Raw genomic sequence first — 19,051 nt, 5'->3', positions numbered from 1 at the left:
ATAATTAGGGCTTCCAGATCATAAAACCCACAAAATCAGGAATTCAAAAAAATTAGAATAGTGTGAAGAAATCACAATTTACTTCTCAGTTTTTGTAGAAAAAAAGAAAGGAATTAGGGTCACATTAAATCAACCAAAATATAGTACTTTCAAAACGAAATGTTAATCTTCAATACTTGGTTGGGAATCCCTTTGCTTTAATTGCCATTGAGGCAATCACCCTGTGGCATTGCCTGGGAGTTATGCAACCCCAGATTTCTTCTTTGTTTTGGGTCTGTTGCCCCTCATTTTCCTCTTGATAATACCCCATAGATTCTCAATGGGGTTTAGATCTGACGAGTTGGCTGGCCAGTCAAGCACTGTGATGGCATGGGGATCAAACCAGGTTTTGGTGCTTCTGGCGGTATGGGCAGGGGCCAGGTCCTGCTGGAAAATGAACTCAGCATCTCCATACAGATCCTCAGCAAAAGGAATCATGAAGTCCTCTAAAACCTTCTGGTAGACTGTTGCGGTGACCTTGGATTTAAGAAAGCAGAGTTTACCAACACCTGCACTGGACATTGCACCCCAGATCATGACTGACTGTGGATATTTCACACTGGACCTTAAGCAGCTTCGGTTCTGTTCTTCACCAGTCTTCCTCCAAACCCTTGGACCTTGATTCCCGAATGAACGGCACACTTTACTTTCATCGGAAAAGAGGACCTTGGTCCATTGGCCAATACTCGAGTCCTTCTTCTCCATGGCCCAGTTGAGACGCTTCCTACGTTGGCTCAGGCTCCGAAGTGGCTTGACACGAAGAACCTGACAGTTGTAGCCAATCTCCCAGATGCGTCTAAACGTGGGGGTTTTTGAAGCTGTGACTCCCGCCTCATTCGACTCTTTCTGGATCTCTGATAGATTCTTGAATCTTCTCTGTTTGATAATCCGCTGAAGCCCACGGTCATCTCTTTTACTGGTGCATTTTCTCCTGCCACATTTTGTCCTTCCACTAGACTTTCCATTGATATGCTTGGACGCAGCATTCTGTGAACAGCCAGCCTCCTTAGCTATGAACCTTTGTGGCTTACCCATCCTATGAAGTGTATCAATGATGGTCTTCTGGCCAGTTGTCAAGTCTGCAGTCTTCCCCATATTGAACCCAACTGAGACAATTGAACCAAACTGAAGCAATTTAATGACACCTGGTGAAACCTGTGCAGGTGCTTTGAGTTTAGTAAATTATTACTGTGTGTCACCCAGCTTAAAACATTTATGGCCTGCAAAATTTGGGCTGATTTCTTCACACTATTCAATTTTTTTGAATTCCTGACTTCGTGGGTTTTATGAGCTGGAAGCCCAAATTATGTAAAAATAAACAAATAAATACTTGAAATTGTTTAAATAGTGGGCCCTGAATATATAATCTGTGAAAGTTTAACTTTTTGAATGGAATTATGGAAATAAATAAACTTTTCCATGATATACATTTTTTTTGGAAAGGGTCTGTACATTAACATTTAAGTACAAATAATGACATGTATCACAAATGCTTGCTCATAACAATGGTAGAGTGTTGGTGACCTTGATTGACAAGTCCTCTTCACCAATTGCAACTCGAACCTTGATGGGCGGGAGGATCCTGCTTGCCTCATGGTTCTCAATGGTTGCCCTCATGGCATTCTGCAGTGACAACACAAGCTCATTTACTCATATTCAAGAGTTTAAATACTTTATTTGTGCCCTTGCCTTCTCTCCTCTTGACTAAAAAATATGCTGTACTATAGAGCACTTAACAATAATGATAAATGGCAAAAGACACTGTTGTTTTAGTAATCATTCATATATTTATTTTTTATTCAATTATGTGGTCTCAGTCGCTCAGTCTTTAAGGCTTTGGGCTCTGAAACCGGAGATTGCAACTGAGAAACCTGTGCAGGTGCTTTGAGTTTATTAGATGATTAGTGTGTGACACTCAGTTTAAAACATTTATGGCCTGTAAAATTTGGGCTGATTTCTTCACAGTATTAAGTTTTTCGAATTCCTGATTTCGTGGGGTTTATGAGCTGTAAACCCAAATTATGTAAAAATAAACAAATAAGTACTTGAAATTGTTTAAATTGTGGGCCCTGAATCTATAACGTATGAAAGTGTTACTTTTTGAATGGAATTGTGGAAATAAATAAACTTTTCCATTATATTCACATTTTTTGGAAAAGGTCTGTAATATATAGAGAAACAAATCACATTACAGCGTCTTTAAAATACTCAAGGAGCCATTTGGACACTCTCCCAGAGAAAAAAGAAAACACTGGGAGCCACAATACCCTTTTGACATCTAAAGCGAGGACAACACTGCATACCGGTTTTGTTTTGTTTTTTACCTGTATGTATAAACAACTGTATCGCGTTTGTATTCATGAAATCAATTAACTGTTACAGAGAACTCAAAATTAAATTTGTGCGTGTAAAAAAAAAAACATTTTGAACTCTAAAAACATATGTTTGGTTGAAGCTTACTTTCAAAATAATGAATGTCTATTTAAGTCCTTCTCGTTATTTATGAAATTAAAGTCAAACTTAACTTAGTACATCTAGTATATAATGTATGAGGAGTGTGGTTATTGACCTGCTGAAAGTGAAAAGTGCCTTGAGATAATTTCTGCTGTGAACATTACAATACAAATTTATACAATGCCAACATTGTACAAATAAAATTAACTTGACTTTGAAGGGTAAAAATTTGGATTTGAAATTATGTCTTTGACACCAGTCCCACAACTTTTAGGACACACACGAGTAGTTGACTTCAATAATAGTCATAGCAAACACAAATATGATTTGTTTTCTTAAAGTTTTTGAAAAAGTAATGATTGATATGTTATTCACAATGTACCACTTGCTCTAGTAAATCAAATGGGGCTGGTTGTTGCAATTGAACTTAGTGATTGAATAGTAATTAAGTAACGGCCCTGATTATATTGATTTAATTGCACAAAATGACATAATTAGACCAAAATGTTTGCTCATTTACTCAACGTATCTTTTGGTTGAATGGCCATGCTCCTCAGTTATTGTAAATAGTGATGCATTGCAGACTTAAATTACGAGTAGTTAAATTAAGTCATGAAACCTTGATAAAATGTTAGTGACCTAATTAACAACTATACATAAGCGGAAAACACATACACTTAATGTTCGTTATTAATCCTTTGGAGAGACATTAGAATGAACTTGTTTTATAACAATGTGTAAGTATTCACAGAATTATACTGTATACCATGACACTGGACTTTGATAATTAGGCAATTGTGTCATGACATGCATGTGTTTTTCACCCTTTATACACTATCAACCAGAGTGTTCCAATTCAAAGGAATAGATTTGCTGAACACATATAGAACATTTTAGCAGTATAATCCCTGTGTTTATCAAAGTTGTTTCCTCAGAGCAAGATGTGTCTAGATTTGAATCCCCCCCAGTCACCTCTGGTCTTTTCGTGCTTTTGGTTCTGTCCAACTCACCTAAATGGGATTAATATAAAATCCATTGAAAAGTTGCCTTTTGCCCGGAGTCTGCTCGGATAGGCTCCAGGACCCCGCGACCCTGAACAGCATAAGCGGTTGTAGCGTATATTGGTTTGGACAAAAGCGTAATTAATTTTGAAAAAGAATAAGTCGGAAAGTAAATGCCTGCATTTACTTCCGCTGTAAGGTTTAATTGAAGAAGAAGATGCACAAAAAGTAAAAACAAAAGACTCAGGTGACACGTTTGACACTCAAGAAATATCAAGAAGCAACTGTATACCTGAAAGTAGCCGATGTGTTGTTCACATGGGCCCAATTTGGCACAAATCTGTCACCTGGATGTTTTATGACTGCCAACTGAAAGGTGTCCACTAACGCCCACCGGCAGGGCCTGAGTATGAATAAACCAATGGCGCCCCCAAGAGGGAGATGAATGCCATGACCATCTCATGACTCCAGACACCATTAAAAAAAATTAAACACTTACCAAGTTATATTAGAAAACACCAGACACCGTTAAAAACTAAAATACATATAGTGACATTGCATGAATTAGTTATATTCATCCATCCATTTTCTGAGCCGCTTCTCCTCACTAGGGTCGCGGGCGTGCTGGAGCCTATCCCAGCTAACATCGGGCAGGAGGCGGGTACACCCTGACCTGGTTGCCAGCCAATCGCAGGGCACATACAAACAAACAACCATTCGCACTCACATACACACCTACGGGCAATTTAGAGTCTCCAATTAATGCATGTTTTTGGGATGTGGGAGAAAACCGGAGTGCCCGGAGAAGACCCACACAGGCACGGGGAAAACATGCAAACTCCACACAGGCGGGGCCAGGGATTGAACCCGGGTCCTCAGAACCGTGAGGCTGACGCTCTAACCAGTCGGCCACCGTGCCGCCTGCCGCCGAATTAGTTATATTAAAATATAAAATCAATAAAGGATGATGAGACCCAACAGTTTGGGTATATACATATATATATATATATATATATATATATATATATGTATATATATATATGTATATATATATATACATATATACATACATATGTATGTATATACATATGTATATATATATATATATATATATATATACATACATATGTATATATGTAACTCTAACCAGTCTGCACCATGCCTTATATATATATATATATATATATATATATATATATATATATATATATATATATATACATACATATGTATATATGTATGTATATATATATATATATATATATATATATATATATGTATATATATATATATACATATGTATATATATACATACATATATACATATGTATGTATATATATATATATATATATATATATATATATATATATATATATATATATATATATATATATATATATAAGGCATGGTGCAGACTGGTTAGAGTGTCTGCCTCACAGTTCAGAAGACACGGGTTCAATCCCCGGCCCCGCCTGTGTGGAGTTTGTATGTTCTCCCCATGCCTGCGTGGGTTTTCTCCGGGAACTCCGGTTTCCTCCTACATCCCAAAAACATGCGTGGTTGGTTAATTGACAACTCTAAATTGCCCGTAGGTGTGAATGTGAGTGCGAATGGTTGTTTGTTTGTATGTGCCCTGCGATTGGTTGGCAACCAGTTCAGGGTGTACCCCGCCTCCTCCCCGATGATAGCTGGGATAGGCTCCAGCACGCCCGCGACCCTAGTGAGGAGAAGCGGCTCATAAAATGTATGGATAGATGGGTTTATATTTGAAATGTGGACTCGCCGGACCACAGAACACTTTTCCACTTTGCCCAGAGAAGCCGGCGCCGTTTCTGGGTGTTGTTGATAAATGGCTTTTGCTTTGCATAGTAGAGTTTCAAGTTGTACTTACAGATGTAGCGCCAAATTGTATTTACTGACATTGATTTTCTGAAGGCGGCACGGTGAGGGCGACTGGTTAGAGCCTCTGCCTCACAGTTCTGAGGACCGGGGTTCAATCCCCGGCCCCGCCTGTGTAGAGTCTGCATGTTCTCCCCGTGCCTGCATGGGTTTTCTCCGGGCACTTCGGTTTCCTCCCACATCCCAGAAACATGCATGCTAGGTTAATTGACAACTCTAAATTGCCCGTAGGTGTGAATGTGAGTGCGAATGTTGTTTGTTTGTATGTGCCCTGCGATTGGCTGGCAACCAGTTCAGGGTGTACCCCGCCTCCTGCCCGATGACAGCTGGGATAGGCTCCAGCACGCCCGCGACCCTAGTGAGGTGAAGCGGCTCCGAAAATGGATTGATGGATGGATGATTTTCTCAAGTGTTCCTGAGCCCAGGTGGTGATATCCTTTATATATTGATGTCGGTTTTTGATGCAGTGCCGCCTGAGGGATCGAAGGTCCTGGGCATTCAATGTTGGTTTTCAGCCTTACCGCTTACATGCAGTAATTTCTCCAGATTCTCTGAACCTTTTGATGATATTATGCACCGTAGATGATGAAATCCCTAAATTCCTTGCAATTGTACATTGAGGAACATTGTCCTTCAGGGTGTACCCCGCCTCCTGCCCGATGTTAGCTGGGAATAGGCTCCAGCACGCCCGCGACCCTAGTAAGGAGAAGCGGCTCAGAAAATGGATGGATGGATGGATGGATGTTATATGCTGCAACCTGCAGTCATGACTTATGCGCAGCTGTGTGTGTATTTTTTAATATTGTGTTGTTTGTGTGTTTATGCACAGCTGTGTGTCTTATGTGTACATTTCTCTGGCGGAGCAAACTTCAGTGTGATTACAAGAATGTAAGCCTAGCACAACTAATTGGGCACGTTTTTTTTTTAACTCTATCAAAGAACACGGATTTTTCACAACAGGCATACCAGCTTTGCATTGTGTTTTGAACTTCATGCACAATGTTCTTTTCCGCTTGCTGGACATTTCCCAAGTCCCAAGTCAAATCTGACCGTTTGGGCTACCAGCAAATATAGGGTTAATCAGGAACTATCTGCCGATTCAATTGAACCTAAACTGCTCATTCATCAACACTGCCACCATCCACTTCACACGGATGCTGTTGACGATATTTGTCCAGTCTTGAAGTCGATACCCATTGGGCCAAATTCCGTCCGCTATTTGGTTGTCGAGAATGGTTTTTTTAGTTGTTGTTTTTTGTGTTTCGCCAAAATGAGCATGGATGGGATGATGTGTCACTTTATCAAAAGGGGTGGTGGGGGTGATGTTTGGAGTCGTTTGTTTTTGTTTTATTGGTTTCTTTTTTGGTTTTGTCTTGTTTTGTGCTCTGGAGTACAAAGGCAGTAGATTGATTTATTTTTGTGCTTAGTAGCACAAGTCACATCACCCGTTGCATTATTATGTTTGACACATAATTGATTGCCACAAAATCTGAATTTATAGATTCACTTAGAGCCAATTCATTAGGCTGCAAACACAGCACTGATATTGGCATTATTACAGTGATATGATATGATATGACCACATATGATGATTGTTCTACAAACATTTAATGTCTACAATTTTGAACCGATTATGAAGCAATTACCTATTTGGGTTAACATATGAAGCGATATAGACTAAACTGTGCACATTTGTCATAAGGTCAACATGGTATGATATAGTGGGTTTCCACATGCGGTATACATATTACAAATTACAAGACTTGTAGACTAAATGCAGCCCTATGGGGGGCACAAGTCATTGCAAACTGTAGGCCGGTCCCAAGCCCGGATAAATGCAGACGTTTGCGTCAGGAAGGGCATCCGGCTTAAAACTTTGCCAAACAAATATGAGCGTAATAATAATAATAATGGACATGTTGGTGAAGGTAATAGGGGTGATGAAGAAGTGATGAGTAAGTACGGCATCCAGGAAAGGAACTTGGAGGGACAGATGGTGGTAGACTTTGCAACAAGGATGCAAATGGCGGTAGTGAACACCTTTTTCCAGAAGAGGCACGAACATAGGGTGACCTACAAGAGCGGAGGTAGAAGCATGCAGATGGATTACATCTTGTGCAGACAATGTAATCTGAAGGAGGTTACCAACTGTAAGGGGAGAGTGTGACTAGACAGCATAGGATGGTGGTGTGTAAGATGACTCTGGTGGTGGGGAGGAAGATTAGGAAGACAAAGGCAGAGAAGAGAACCATGTGGTGGAAGCTGAGACAGGACGAGTGTTGTGCAGCTTTTCGGGAAGAGGTGAGACAGGCTCTCGGTGGACAGGAGGAGCTTCCAGAAGACTGGACCACTGCAGCCAAGGTGAACAGAAAGGCAGGCAGAAGAGTACTTGGTGTATCTTCTGGCAGGAAAGGAGAGAAGGAGACTTGGTGGTGGAACCTCACAGTACAGGAAATCATACAAGGAAAAAGGTTAGCTAAGAAGAAATGGGACACTGAGAGGACCGAGGAGAGGAGAAAAAGGAATACATTGAGATGTGACACAGGGCAAACGTAGAGGTGGCAAAGGCCAAACAAGAGGCATATGATGACATGTATGGCAGGTTGGACACTAAAGAAGGAGAAAAGGATCTATACAGGCTGGCCAGACAGAGGGATAGAGATGGGAATGATGTGCAGCAGGTTAGGGTGATTAAGGATAGAGATGGAAATATGTTGACTGGTGCCAGCAGTGTGCTAGCTAGATGGAAAGAATACTTCGAGGAGTTGATGAATGAGGAAAATGAGAGAGTAGAAGAGGAAAATTTGGTGGACCAGGAAGTGCCAATGATTAGTAAGGGGGAAGTTAGAAAGGCATTAAACAGGATGAAAAATGGAAAGGCAGTTGGTCCTGATGACATTCCTGTGGAGGTATGGAAGCATCTAGGAGAGGTGGCTGTGGAGTTTTTGACCAGCTTGTTCAATGGAATTCTAGTGCGTGAGAAGATGCCTGAGGAATGGAGGAAAAGTGTACTGGTGCCCATTTTTAAGAACAAAGGTGATGTGCAGAGCTGTGGGAACTATAGAGGAATAAAGTTGATGAGCCACACAATGAAGTTATGGGAAAGAGTAGTGGAGGCTACAATCAGGACAGAAGTGAGTATTTGCGAGCAACAGTGTGGTTTCATGCCTAGAAAGAGTACCACAGATGCATTGTTTGCCTTGAGGATGTTGATGGAAAAGTACAAAGAAGTTCAGAAGGAGCTACATTGTGTCTTTGTAGATCTAGAGAAAGCCTATGACAGAGTACCCAGAGAGGAACTGTGGTACTGCATGCGGAAGTCTGGAGTGGCAGAGAAATATGTTAGAATAATACAGGACATGTACGAGGGCAGCAGAACAGCGGTGAGGTGTGCTGTAGGTGTGACAGATGCAGTCCCACGTCCACCAATTTAAGGTGGACGTGGGTCTGCATCAGGGATCAGCCCTGAGCCCCTTCCTTTTTGCAGTGGTGATGGATAGGCTGACAGATGAGGTTAGACTGGAATCCCCGTGGACCATGATGTTTGCAGATGACATTGTGATCTGCAGTGAAAGCAGGGAGCAGCTGGAGGAACAGTTAGAAAGATGGAGGCATGCACTGGAAAGAAGAGGAATGAAGATTAGCCGACGTAAAACAGAATATATGTGCATGAATGAGAGGGGTGGTGGGGGAAGAGTGAGGCTACAGGGAGAAGAGATAGCAAGGGTGCAGGACTTTAAATACTTGGGGTCAACCGTCCAGAGCAATGGGGAGTGTGGTCAGGAAGTGAAGAAACGGGTCCAAGCAGGTTGGAACGGGTGGAGGAAGGTGTCAGGTGTGTTATGTGACAGAAGAGTCTCTGCCAGGATGAAGGTCAAAGTTTATAAAACAGTGGTGAGGCCAGCCATGATGTACGGATTAGAGACAGTGGGACTGAAGAGACAACAGGAAGCAGACTTGGAGGTGGCAGAAATGAAGATGTTGAGGTTCGCTCTCGGAGTGACCAGGTTGACGCGCTGTGGTGACCCCTACAGGACAAGCCAAAAGGAAAAGAAGAAGACTTGTAGACTAAAAAGGAACACAGGGGCCTTACTGAAATTCTTAGTTGATACGGGCATACAGTCAGCAAAGATATATTTTAACTGTCGTCTGAAAAACTACATATATAAATTCCAAACCCCCCAACCTTCAGACGAAAAACCTAATAATGATACAGATCTTACGTTTGGGAATGACAAATTATAGCAGGTCCTGGATCAGTAGTTATGCTTAACTGACTGTGTCATTGGCATCCCTTGGGCAAAATATGCTGAGGCAGATTTTATCAAATGGAAGAAAGTCCTTCGATTTCCAGACTACCCAAAACCCTTCACTTGTTATTTACATGATCTCGTGTTGACACAGACACAGGTTTTTCGGGGAAAGGAAAAGTACTTAGCTGGAGATTTTATTCCACCCAAATTTTTGTGACGTGTCTTGAGCACTTTTTATGTATTTACATTTAGTAATGTTTTTAATATCGGTCTCAAAGATAATGATAATATGCAAATAATTATGTTAGTATAAAGTTGATAATGGATATTGGGTTGGACCATATTGACACTATCCTGATAATGTATATAATGAAATAACGATCGATGCACTTACAAAATACTGTCTAGATATGGTAGACATGTTTACGTAGGAATTGAAGTAAGTGGTAGTAGCACAATTAACCAAAATTATTCTCAGACTCCTATTATAATTCTTTGAAAGCTTTCCTCTGACAACAGCTTTCTGACAGATTTCAATCTGACCTCAGAACACATGATAGCTACCACCCGCAAATAAATACTGGGAAGTCAATTAAATTAGGTATATATGAGGATGTGTGTGCCCCATATCCTTTTTTTAGATTGTTTTTGCAGGCACTCCATTGGACCGGATCCATTCGGGTCTACCAAAGCCAGATCTGCCGATGGGCGTACAAATCGTTCAGGTATTGCACATTGTCGACTAATCAATTTCAGGAAACAAGTCCAATCAGCAATCCTAACGCTGGCCAACGGACCCCTGCATGACATCAAACCCGGTGAGTACGTGCTGATTAAGAACATCCGACGGAAAATGAAGTGACATCAGCAGTGGCTGGGGCCTTTCCAAGTCCTCCTTGTGACCCACGCTGCAGTGGAAGTTGCTGAAAGAGCTACGTGGGTTCACGCGTCACACTGCAAGAAGGTCCCAGCACATCCTATGGTCCCGACTCCTCCGCTTCCCTCACCTTCTACGACGGATGACCGTAAAGGTTGGCATAATGAGGCTAAGTAACCACCTTTAAGAAAGAGGATTCACGTTTAGCATCACTTTTAGCTACAATCAGTACTAGTAACTGATTGTGCGTTGATAGGTCATAGAGGAGCAGAAGATAGGTCATAAAAGCTGAGCAACGACTAAACATCTGTCTGAACTTATGCGCACACGCACGCTTGTGTAACTCAGCAGAAGAAAAGAAGACGACGATGACATCTTCTAGGAGTCTCCTTTGTGGTTTGGCATTAATCGGCGTGGTTATCATGATTAAATTGTGTATTGATGCTCCCACTTTGACAGTAGACACCATTATGTACCTTATGAGACGTGACAATTATCGCCACTACTTCTGCTAATTGCACCTCCTACAGCATGTTTCTGTATGACTCCCCTTTTTTTCATGTGGCACACTCTCAAAATCGTTCTAACTCCTATATTTGTTTTTTCATGCCGCATGCTGCTGCAAACCCACGTTGTGCCTTCCCCACGTCCTAATGCATCATCACTCTTTCCTCGCACCTTAGTTTCTTTTGTCCACCGTAACCAAACCGTCTTTGCTGAAACAGGTTCTCCTCTCCCCTACATCAACGTGACCCAAAAAAGGTTTTTAACCCACTAATGATTCGGGTATGATGTTTGGCCCAGTTCACATTCACATCGAAGTGACATTTTGCAATGAACAAGACCCTATTTAGCCAGCGTGTGTATGTTGGGAAGGTTCCAAAATCTTATTGCCAATCTATATCTGTACCATGCACAACCTTTCTCTCTAATTCCTCTCTGAACAATTCCGAAACTCTTCTTGATACTGCCTGTCAGGTGCTGACATATAGGGATAAACCTGACATATAGGGATAAATGTGGTTGGGCACGTTACCTTTTGAGGGCGTGTACTGGCTTTGTGGACACAGTGTCTACACCAGACTCGTTCCTGATTGGTCAGGTCGGTGCGCTCCTATTGCTTTAACAGACCACTCATACATTATCTCTGCCACATCTCATTTCCGTCGTCGCAGACAAGCCCAATTCAAGGAACACGATCCAGTTTGGGGTATAGATGTCCCCACCGATCACAAGGTTTGGAGTACAGGTACTAAGATATTATACTCACTATTTCAAATTAGGGTGAGCAAATTGATGTTACAATATGAAACTCTAAGTTATTGTTTTTCTCGTTTTGTTGACACTACTCTGACCATTCTTGAAGCTTCACGTGTGGAAATGAATGCAATTCGTGAAATGGCCCTCCCAAACCGCTTGAGACTTGATCTACTATTGGCTTCTCAGGGCTGTGTTTGTTCTCTCTTGAACCAAAGCTGTTGCACATACGTTCCTGACAACGCTGGTGATACAGGTGTCATAGTCAGTATTCACGATTTCACTATTCAGTCTCTGATGAACGTTTTCCTGACCGTTTCCCTCAATTTGATTCCTTGGGTGACAATGACGACTTAAATGATGACCATGATTCATATTCCTTAGTCTAACTTTCTTGTATGACTGACTTACGACCAGCTTATGAAGGATTTTCTTGAACCTGAGTTGTGAATTTCTGGATGACTGTAGGATCGTTTTATTAATTACCAATTGTATTTATTTACTATTTATTAATTTATTTTAATTATTAATTAATTATTTTTGTTAATACATGTTATACTGTTATATTATTTTGATAAACTTTTAATGTTTTGATTACTTGGTGTTGACTTTTGTAATGCTTCCTGAAAAAATTAAGAGTTTAATTCTCAAATCTGGTCCATTATTTGACCACAATCTTCTGAGAAGAGTGGACCAGGGTGCAGAAGGAGGGCAGGTGGAGGCTGAGGCTGCGACCCACCAGAGGGACATCGCCCGATCCAGAAGCGACCAATCAACAAGTGGCCTGCCTAGCTTTGGAGAGTGATAAGGCCTGGTGGAGGTCTCAACCAGGAGGTGATCAGTGTACTCAGACCCCGAACTAAGGCCACCAAATCCTCAAGGTAAGCAGACCTTTTACTTCTGCATAATTTATGGTGTCTGAGTGCCCGTGAGATCTCGCCCAGATTGGGGCTTCCTGCCAAAATAGGCCTAACCTCTAAAAGAACCTAGATTTAGAGACAGTGGCACTGAGCAGAGCTGATCACAACTGCATGTTTGTATGTCCTGTATGCAATACGTAAAACTCACATTTCTCTATGCGGAAAGCTTGAATGAAGTATGAATGACTGAAAGTTGCTAACCCTTATGTAACCTATCAATGTTAAAGAAACTAAAGGAAGATCGCTTTATTTGCCTGTATGGCTGAAGGAAGTCCACTAATGGTATTTTGTTTATAAGAGGTCGTTTGCCTGTGTGGCTGAAGGAAGTCCATTAATGGTATTTTGTTTAAAAGAGGTAATTTGCCTGTGTGGCTGAAGGAAGTCCACTAATGGTATTTAGTTTATAAGAGTTAATTACCTAGGTGGCTGATGATGTTTTGTTCTGGTTAGAATAAAGTGGCTGAAGGAAGACGGGAAGGCGGGAAGGTCCTTACAAAGTTGCGTTAGCCACCCAGACAGCCCTCAAAGTAAAAGGTAAAGTTTTTTGGTTCCATCTCAACCACTGCACCCAAGCACAAGACCCGGCCAGGGGCGGTAATGCCACCCCGCAGGGAGAAGCCGAGTCTTGAAGTACCAGTCAACCAAGAACTAGCAAGGCCCCGCGTGAGGTCTCGCCAAGGCGCTGATTCCAGAGGATAAGAGAGAAGAGGAACGCCAAAACTGTTCAGCAGCGGTTCCTTAGGCCCGGAGTTTAGTCCTTGTAGCCCTGGTCCTGGTAGCCCTCAGAATCTAAGTGACTCAGATGAAGCCGAAGAAGGGCACCAAGATGGGAGAAGAGTTGGAAATGATTCCCCTGCAGACTCCTCAGGGAGGGTGGGAACTAAAATTTCTGCCATCCCCATGGGAGAAACAGGGGATCAACCTCCTAGCATCGCTACAGAGGGAACAGGAGCGGGTGCTACAATGCCCGACGCAGCTGGAGCAGGCACTCCAGGTCCTAACCCAGCGGAAGCTGATGCAACAGGAGCAGAAGATACAAGCGTGCCCGGCACCGAAGGCCAAGCCATGGTCCCCGATCTCCTCGACAGCAACTTATTTGACAGTGATCAGTTCCCCACCATTGACTATAGTGTGCTCTGGTGGTCATAATAAATTGGACAGAGCGCTCTTTGTAAAAATAGCTCTTGTACTGGCTGCCCTGTTAATAGTAGGTTGGTTGGTCATTCGTGGACTAACTCAGCAACAAGACCTAGAAAGAAAACAGTTGGAAGAATGCGCTATAGCTACGGTAATGATGTTTGCCTTCAAAGGGGTGATAGGGAATGACAGTAGAGGAAGACTAATGTACTTCAGCATCCCCACAGACATACCAACATTGACAGTAGAGCCAACAAACACAAAGGTAAAATTGTTATCTGTGCATGAGCAATGTAAGGTCAAAGGTGTAATCACGCTAGACAGAACGTGCATTGAAAAACAGTGTGATCTGGCCGGAGCAGCCAGGGCCATGACCATGGACAAAGTGCAACAATTGGTAAGAATGGCCAAAACGTGTGAAAAGTGAGGGGCGAAACCAATATCATTTCCTGAAAAAAGATTAAAAATTTTGGGGCAAGAGGATAATATGTTTTATCAATGGATGAAATACTCTGCCAGGCAGGTGAGTGACCAGGCGTGCATTACCTGTTATAACCGTAAGCGACGCCCAATGATAAAACCTCCTCCTGGATTTAACTCTAATGAATGCGAAGTTGGTATGTGTCTCCATCAATGCATGTGTATGTAGCCGCCGGAGTATTACCACCCAGCTTAGGTAGAAGACTCAAGTGCCCTGTAGAGGCTTCCCGGAACATGACCTTGACTCACAGGGACTGACAGACAAGCTATACATCCTATGTGTGTGGCCAAAGGATCTCCATTGGTAGAGCAAGGCTGGGCTTGAACAAAATGAAGGCTTTATCTGCAGACCCACAAGTCCAATTTACAGATCGTAAATATGGGGGAGGATCCCCCAGTCTCACTATGAAACAAAAGACAGGTAAAGGCATTAAAAAACCGTGATCAGGTTTACATTGCCTGGAATCAAGAACCAGCTGGGGTACCTGATGAACACCTAGCCATCAGTGAGGACTGGGTTAAGAGTGGACAAGGTACGAGTTGGGAAGGAAATCAATAATGGGGATTTAGAGATCTCATTGCGCGTAATAGTAGGTTGGTTAACTACTTAATCAACATCGTTTTATTAATTGAACGATTTCTGCCATGGAGGAGGTTCATGGGCAACTCCATGCCACCACACTGATGACCCTGAAAAACACCTTACTAGCAACTGACATGGGGGTGTGTAGCCTCATAGGTGATGAATGCTGTACAGCAGGGGTGTCAAACTCTTTTTTTCTCGGGCCGCATTGTAGTAGATTGATTTCCCTCAGAGGGCCATTAGAACAGTGAAACCATATAAATGTTTAATCATCACCAAAACATATTACCATTACACAACAAATTGAGGGATAACTACAACCCCAATTCCAATGAAGTTGGGATGTAAACATAAATAAAAACAGAATACAATGATGTTCAACCTATATTTAATTGAATACATTACAAAGAACAGATATTTAATGTTCAAACTGATAAACATGATTGTTTTTAGCCAATAATCATTAACTTAGAATTTTATGGCTGCAACACGTTCCAAAAAAGCTGGGACAGGTGGCAAAAAATACTGAGAAAGTTGAGGAATGCTCATCAAACACCTGTTTGGAACATCCCACAGGTTGAACAGGCTAATTGGGAACAGGTGGGTGCCATGATTGGGTATAAAAGGAGCTTCCCTGAATTGCTCAGTCATTCACAAGCAAAGATGGGGCGAGGTTCACCTCTTTGTGAACAAGTGCGTGAGAAAACAGTCGAACAGTTTAAGGACAATGTTCCTCAACGTAGAATTGCAAGGAATTTATGGATTTCATCATCTATAGCCGGCAAGGCCGAAAACCAACATTGAATGCCCGTGACCTTCAATCCCTCACTGCATCAAAAACTGACATCAATGTGTAAAGGATATCAGGAACACTTCAGAAAAACCAATGTCAGTAAATACAGTTTGGCGCTACATCCGTAAGTGCAACTTGAAACTCTACTATGCAAAGCAAAAGACATTCATCAACAACACCCAGAAACGCCGCCGGCTTCTCTGGGCCCGAGCTCATCTAAGATGGACTGATGCAAAGTAGAAAAGTGTTCTGTTGTCCGACGAGTCCACATTCCACATTGTTTTGCGAAATTGTGGACGTCGTGTCATCCGGGCCATCCGGACTGTTATGGATGCAAAGTTCAAAAGCTAGCATCTGTGATGGTATGGGGCTATGTTAGTGCCAATGGCATGGGTAACTTACACATCTGTCAAGGCACCATTAATGCTGAAAAGTACATACAGGTTTTGGAGAAACATATGCTGCCATCCAAGCAACGTCTTTTTCATGGACGCCCATGTTTATTTCAGCAAGACAATGCCAAACCACATTTTGCATGTGTTACAACAGCGTGGCTTCGTAGTAAAAGAGTGCGGGTACTCGACTGGCCTGCATGCAGTCCAGACCTGTCTCCCATTGAAAATGTGTGGCGCATTATGAAGCGTAAAATACGACAACGGAGACCCCAGACTGTTGAACAGCTGAAACTGTACATCAAGCAAGAATGGGAAAGAATTCCACCTACAAAGCTTCAACAATTAGTGTCCTCAGTTCCCAAACCTTTATTGAATGTTGTTGAAGAAAGGGTGATGTAACACAGTGGTAAACATGACCCTGTCTCACCTTTTTTGGAACATGTTGCAGCCATAAAATTCTAAGTTAATGATTGTTTGTTAAAAACAATAAAGTTTATCAGTTTGAACATTAAATGTCTTGTCTTTGTAGTGTATTCAATTAAATATAGGTTAAACATAATTTCCAAATCATTGTATTCTGTTTTTCCATCCATCCATCCATTATCTGAGCCGCTTATCCTCACAAGGGTCGCAGGAGCGCTGGAGCATATCCCTGCTATCTTCGGGCACAAAAATACAATGCAAAGGACAAACAAAGAAGGTGCCCATTTCCACACACACACACACACACACACACACACACACACACACACACACAGTTCATGCACTAAGTTCATGTATCATCAATGAAAATACAGTGGTATTTTTGCAATAAACTGTTATTTTGCAGTCAATGAATTGCATCGTTTCACAAAAAGCTATTTTTCTCAGTTTTTCTTTGAAACGGGTATTTTCAAGAAACTTACTAATGTTCAACTGCTGTTGACTGAAGAATGGTAAAAGGTAGAAATTTACTTTTTTTCTGATGAAAGAAGAAGGTTAAATCTTTGTTTTGGTAGGTTCCATGTTTCTATAGCTACAGAGCAGAATTTTCTGTAGGCCTTCAAATCTTCTTTTCCTTTCGGCTTGTCCCGTTAGGGGTCACCACAGCGCGTCATCCTTTTCCATGTAAGCCTATCTTCTGCATCCTCCTCTCGAACACCAACTCCCATCATGTCTTCCCTCACGACATCCATCTTTGGTCTTCCTCTAAATCTCTTGCCTGGCAGCTCCATCCTCATCAATCTTCTACCAATATACTCACTATTTCTCCTCTGGACGTGTCCAAACCATCGAAGTCTGCACTCTCTAACTTTGTCTCCAAAACATCGAACCTTGGCTGTCCCTCTGATGAGCTCATTTCTAAATTTTTCCAAACTGGTCACTCCGAGAGCGAACCTCAACATCTCCATTTCTGCCACCTCCAGCTCTGCTTCTTGTTGTCTCTTCAGTGCCACTGTCTCTAATGTGTACATCATGGCTGGCCTCACCACTGTTTTATAAACTTTGCCCTTCATCCTACCAGAGACTCTTCTGTCACATAACACACCTGACACCTTCCTCCACCCGTTCCAACCTGCTTGGACCCGTTTCTTCACTTCCTGACCACACTCCCCGTTGTTCTGGACGGTTGACCCCAAGTATTTAAAGTCCTCCACCCTTGCTATCTCTTCTCCCTGTAGCCTCACTCTTCCCCCACCACCCCTCTCATTCATGCACATATATTCTGTCTTACTTCGGCTAATCTTCATTCCTCTTCCTTCCAGTGCATGCCTCCATCTTTCTAACTGTTCCTCCAGCTGCTCCCTGCTTTCACTGCAGATCACAATGTCATCTGAAAACATCATGGTCCACGGGGATTCCAGTCTAACCTCATCTGTCAGCCTATCCATCACCACTGCAAAAAGGAAGGGGCTCAGGGCTGATCCCTAATGCAGTCGCAGCTCCACCTTAAATTCGTCTGTCACACCTACAGCACACCTCACCGCTGTTCTGCTGCCCTCGTACATGTCCTGTATTATTCTAACATACTTCTCTGCCACGCCAGACTTCCGCATGCAGTACCACAGTTCCTCTCTGGGTACTCTGTCATAGCCTTTCTCTAGATCTACGAAGACACAATGTAGCTCCTTCTGACCTTCTCTGTACTTTTCCATCAACATCCTCAAGGCAAATAATGCATCTGTGGTACTTAGGCATGAAACCATACTGTTGCTCGCAAATACTCACTTCTGTCCTGAGTCTCACCTCCACTACTCTTTCCCATAACTTCATTGTGTGGCTCATCAACTTTATTCCTCTATAGTTCCCACAGCTCTGCACATCACCTTTGTTCTTAAAAATGGGCACCAGTACACTTTTCCTCCATTCCTCAGGCATCTTCTCACGCACTAGAATTCTATTGATCAAGCTGATCAAGCCTGTATAGATCCTTTTCTCCTTCTTTAGTGTCCAACCTGCCATACATGTCATCATATGCCTCGTTTGGCCTTTGCCACCTCTACCTTTGCCCTGTGTCGCATCTCAATGTATTCCTTTCGCCTCTCCTCGGTCCTCTCAGTGTCCCACTTCTTCTTAGCTAACCTTTTTCCTTGTATGATTTCCTGTGTGGTTCCACCACCAAGTCTCCTTCTCTCCTTTCCTGCCAGAAGATACACCAAGTACTCTCCTGCCTGCCTCTCTGATCACCTTGGCTGCAGTGGTCCAGTCTTCTGGAAGCTCCTCCCGTCCACGAGAGCCTGTCTCACCTCTTCCTGAAAAGAGGTAGGCCTTCAAATATCAGTCAAAATTGTCAAAAAAGGCTGGCACCCAGCTCTCCCAATTTTTGAAAAACAGCTTGCATTAAATTAGTTAAGGTGGATAAGAAAAGGAATGAAAATGTATCAATAAAAAAAAGGAACACGATAAGAAGCAATGGCATAATGTGTTACTTTAGCTAGTACTGATGTTCTGATCATCATAGTCAAGTGTATTACTTATTGTT

The 19,051-nt window shown here is 42.3% G+C and overlaps 1 long non-coding RNA gene across 1 annotated transcript; it reads left to right on the top strand.

Moving 5' to 3' along the window:
• Positions 1-8,693: 8,693 nt before the first annotated feature.
• LOC133465912 (uncharacterized) lies at positions 8,694-18,831 on the top strand. Its single transcript, XR_009784778.1, has 3 exons — positions 8,694-10,678; positions 12,469-12,662; positions 18,717-18,831. It is a non-coding gene; the product is annotated as an uncharacterized LOC133465912 (long non-coding RNA).
• The last annotated feature ends 220 nt before the right edge of the window (positions 18,832-19,051 follow it).

This window comes from Phyllopteryx taeniolatus, chromosome 16 (genome assembly GCF_024500385.1).
Source record: "Phyllopteryx taeniolatus isolate TA_2022b chromosome 16, UOR_Ptae_1.2, whole genome shotgun sequence".
Lineage (NCBI taxonomy): Eukaryota > Metazoa > Chordata > Actinopteri > Syngnathiformes > Syngnathidae > Phyllopteryx > Phyllopteryx taeniolatus.
This window is presented reverse-complemented; position numbering and strand designations above follow the sequence as displayed.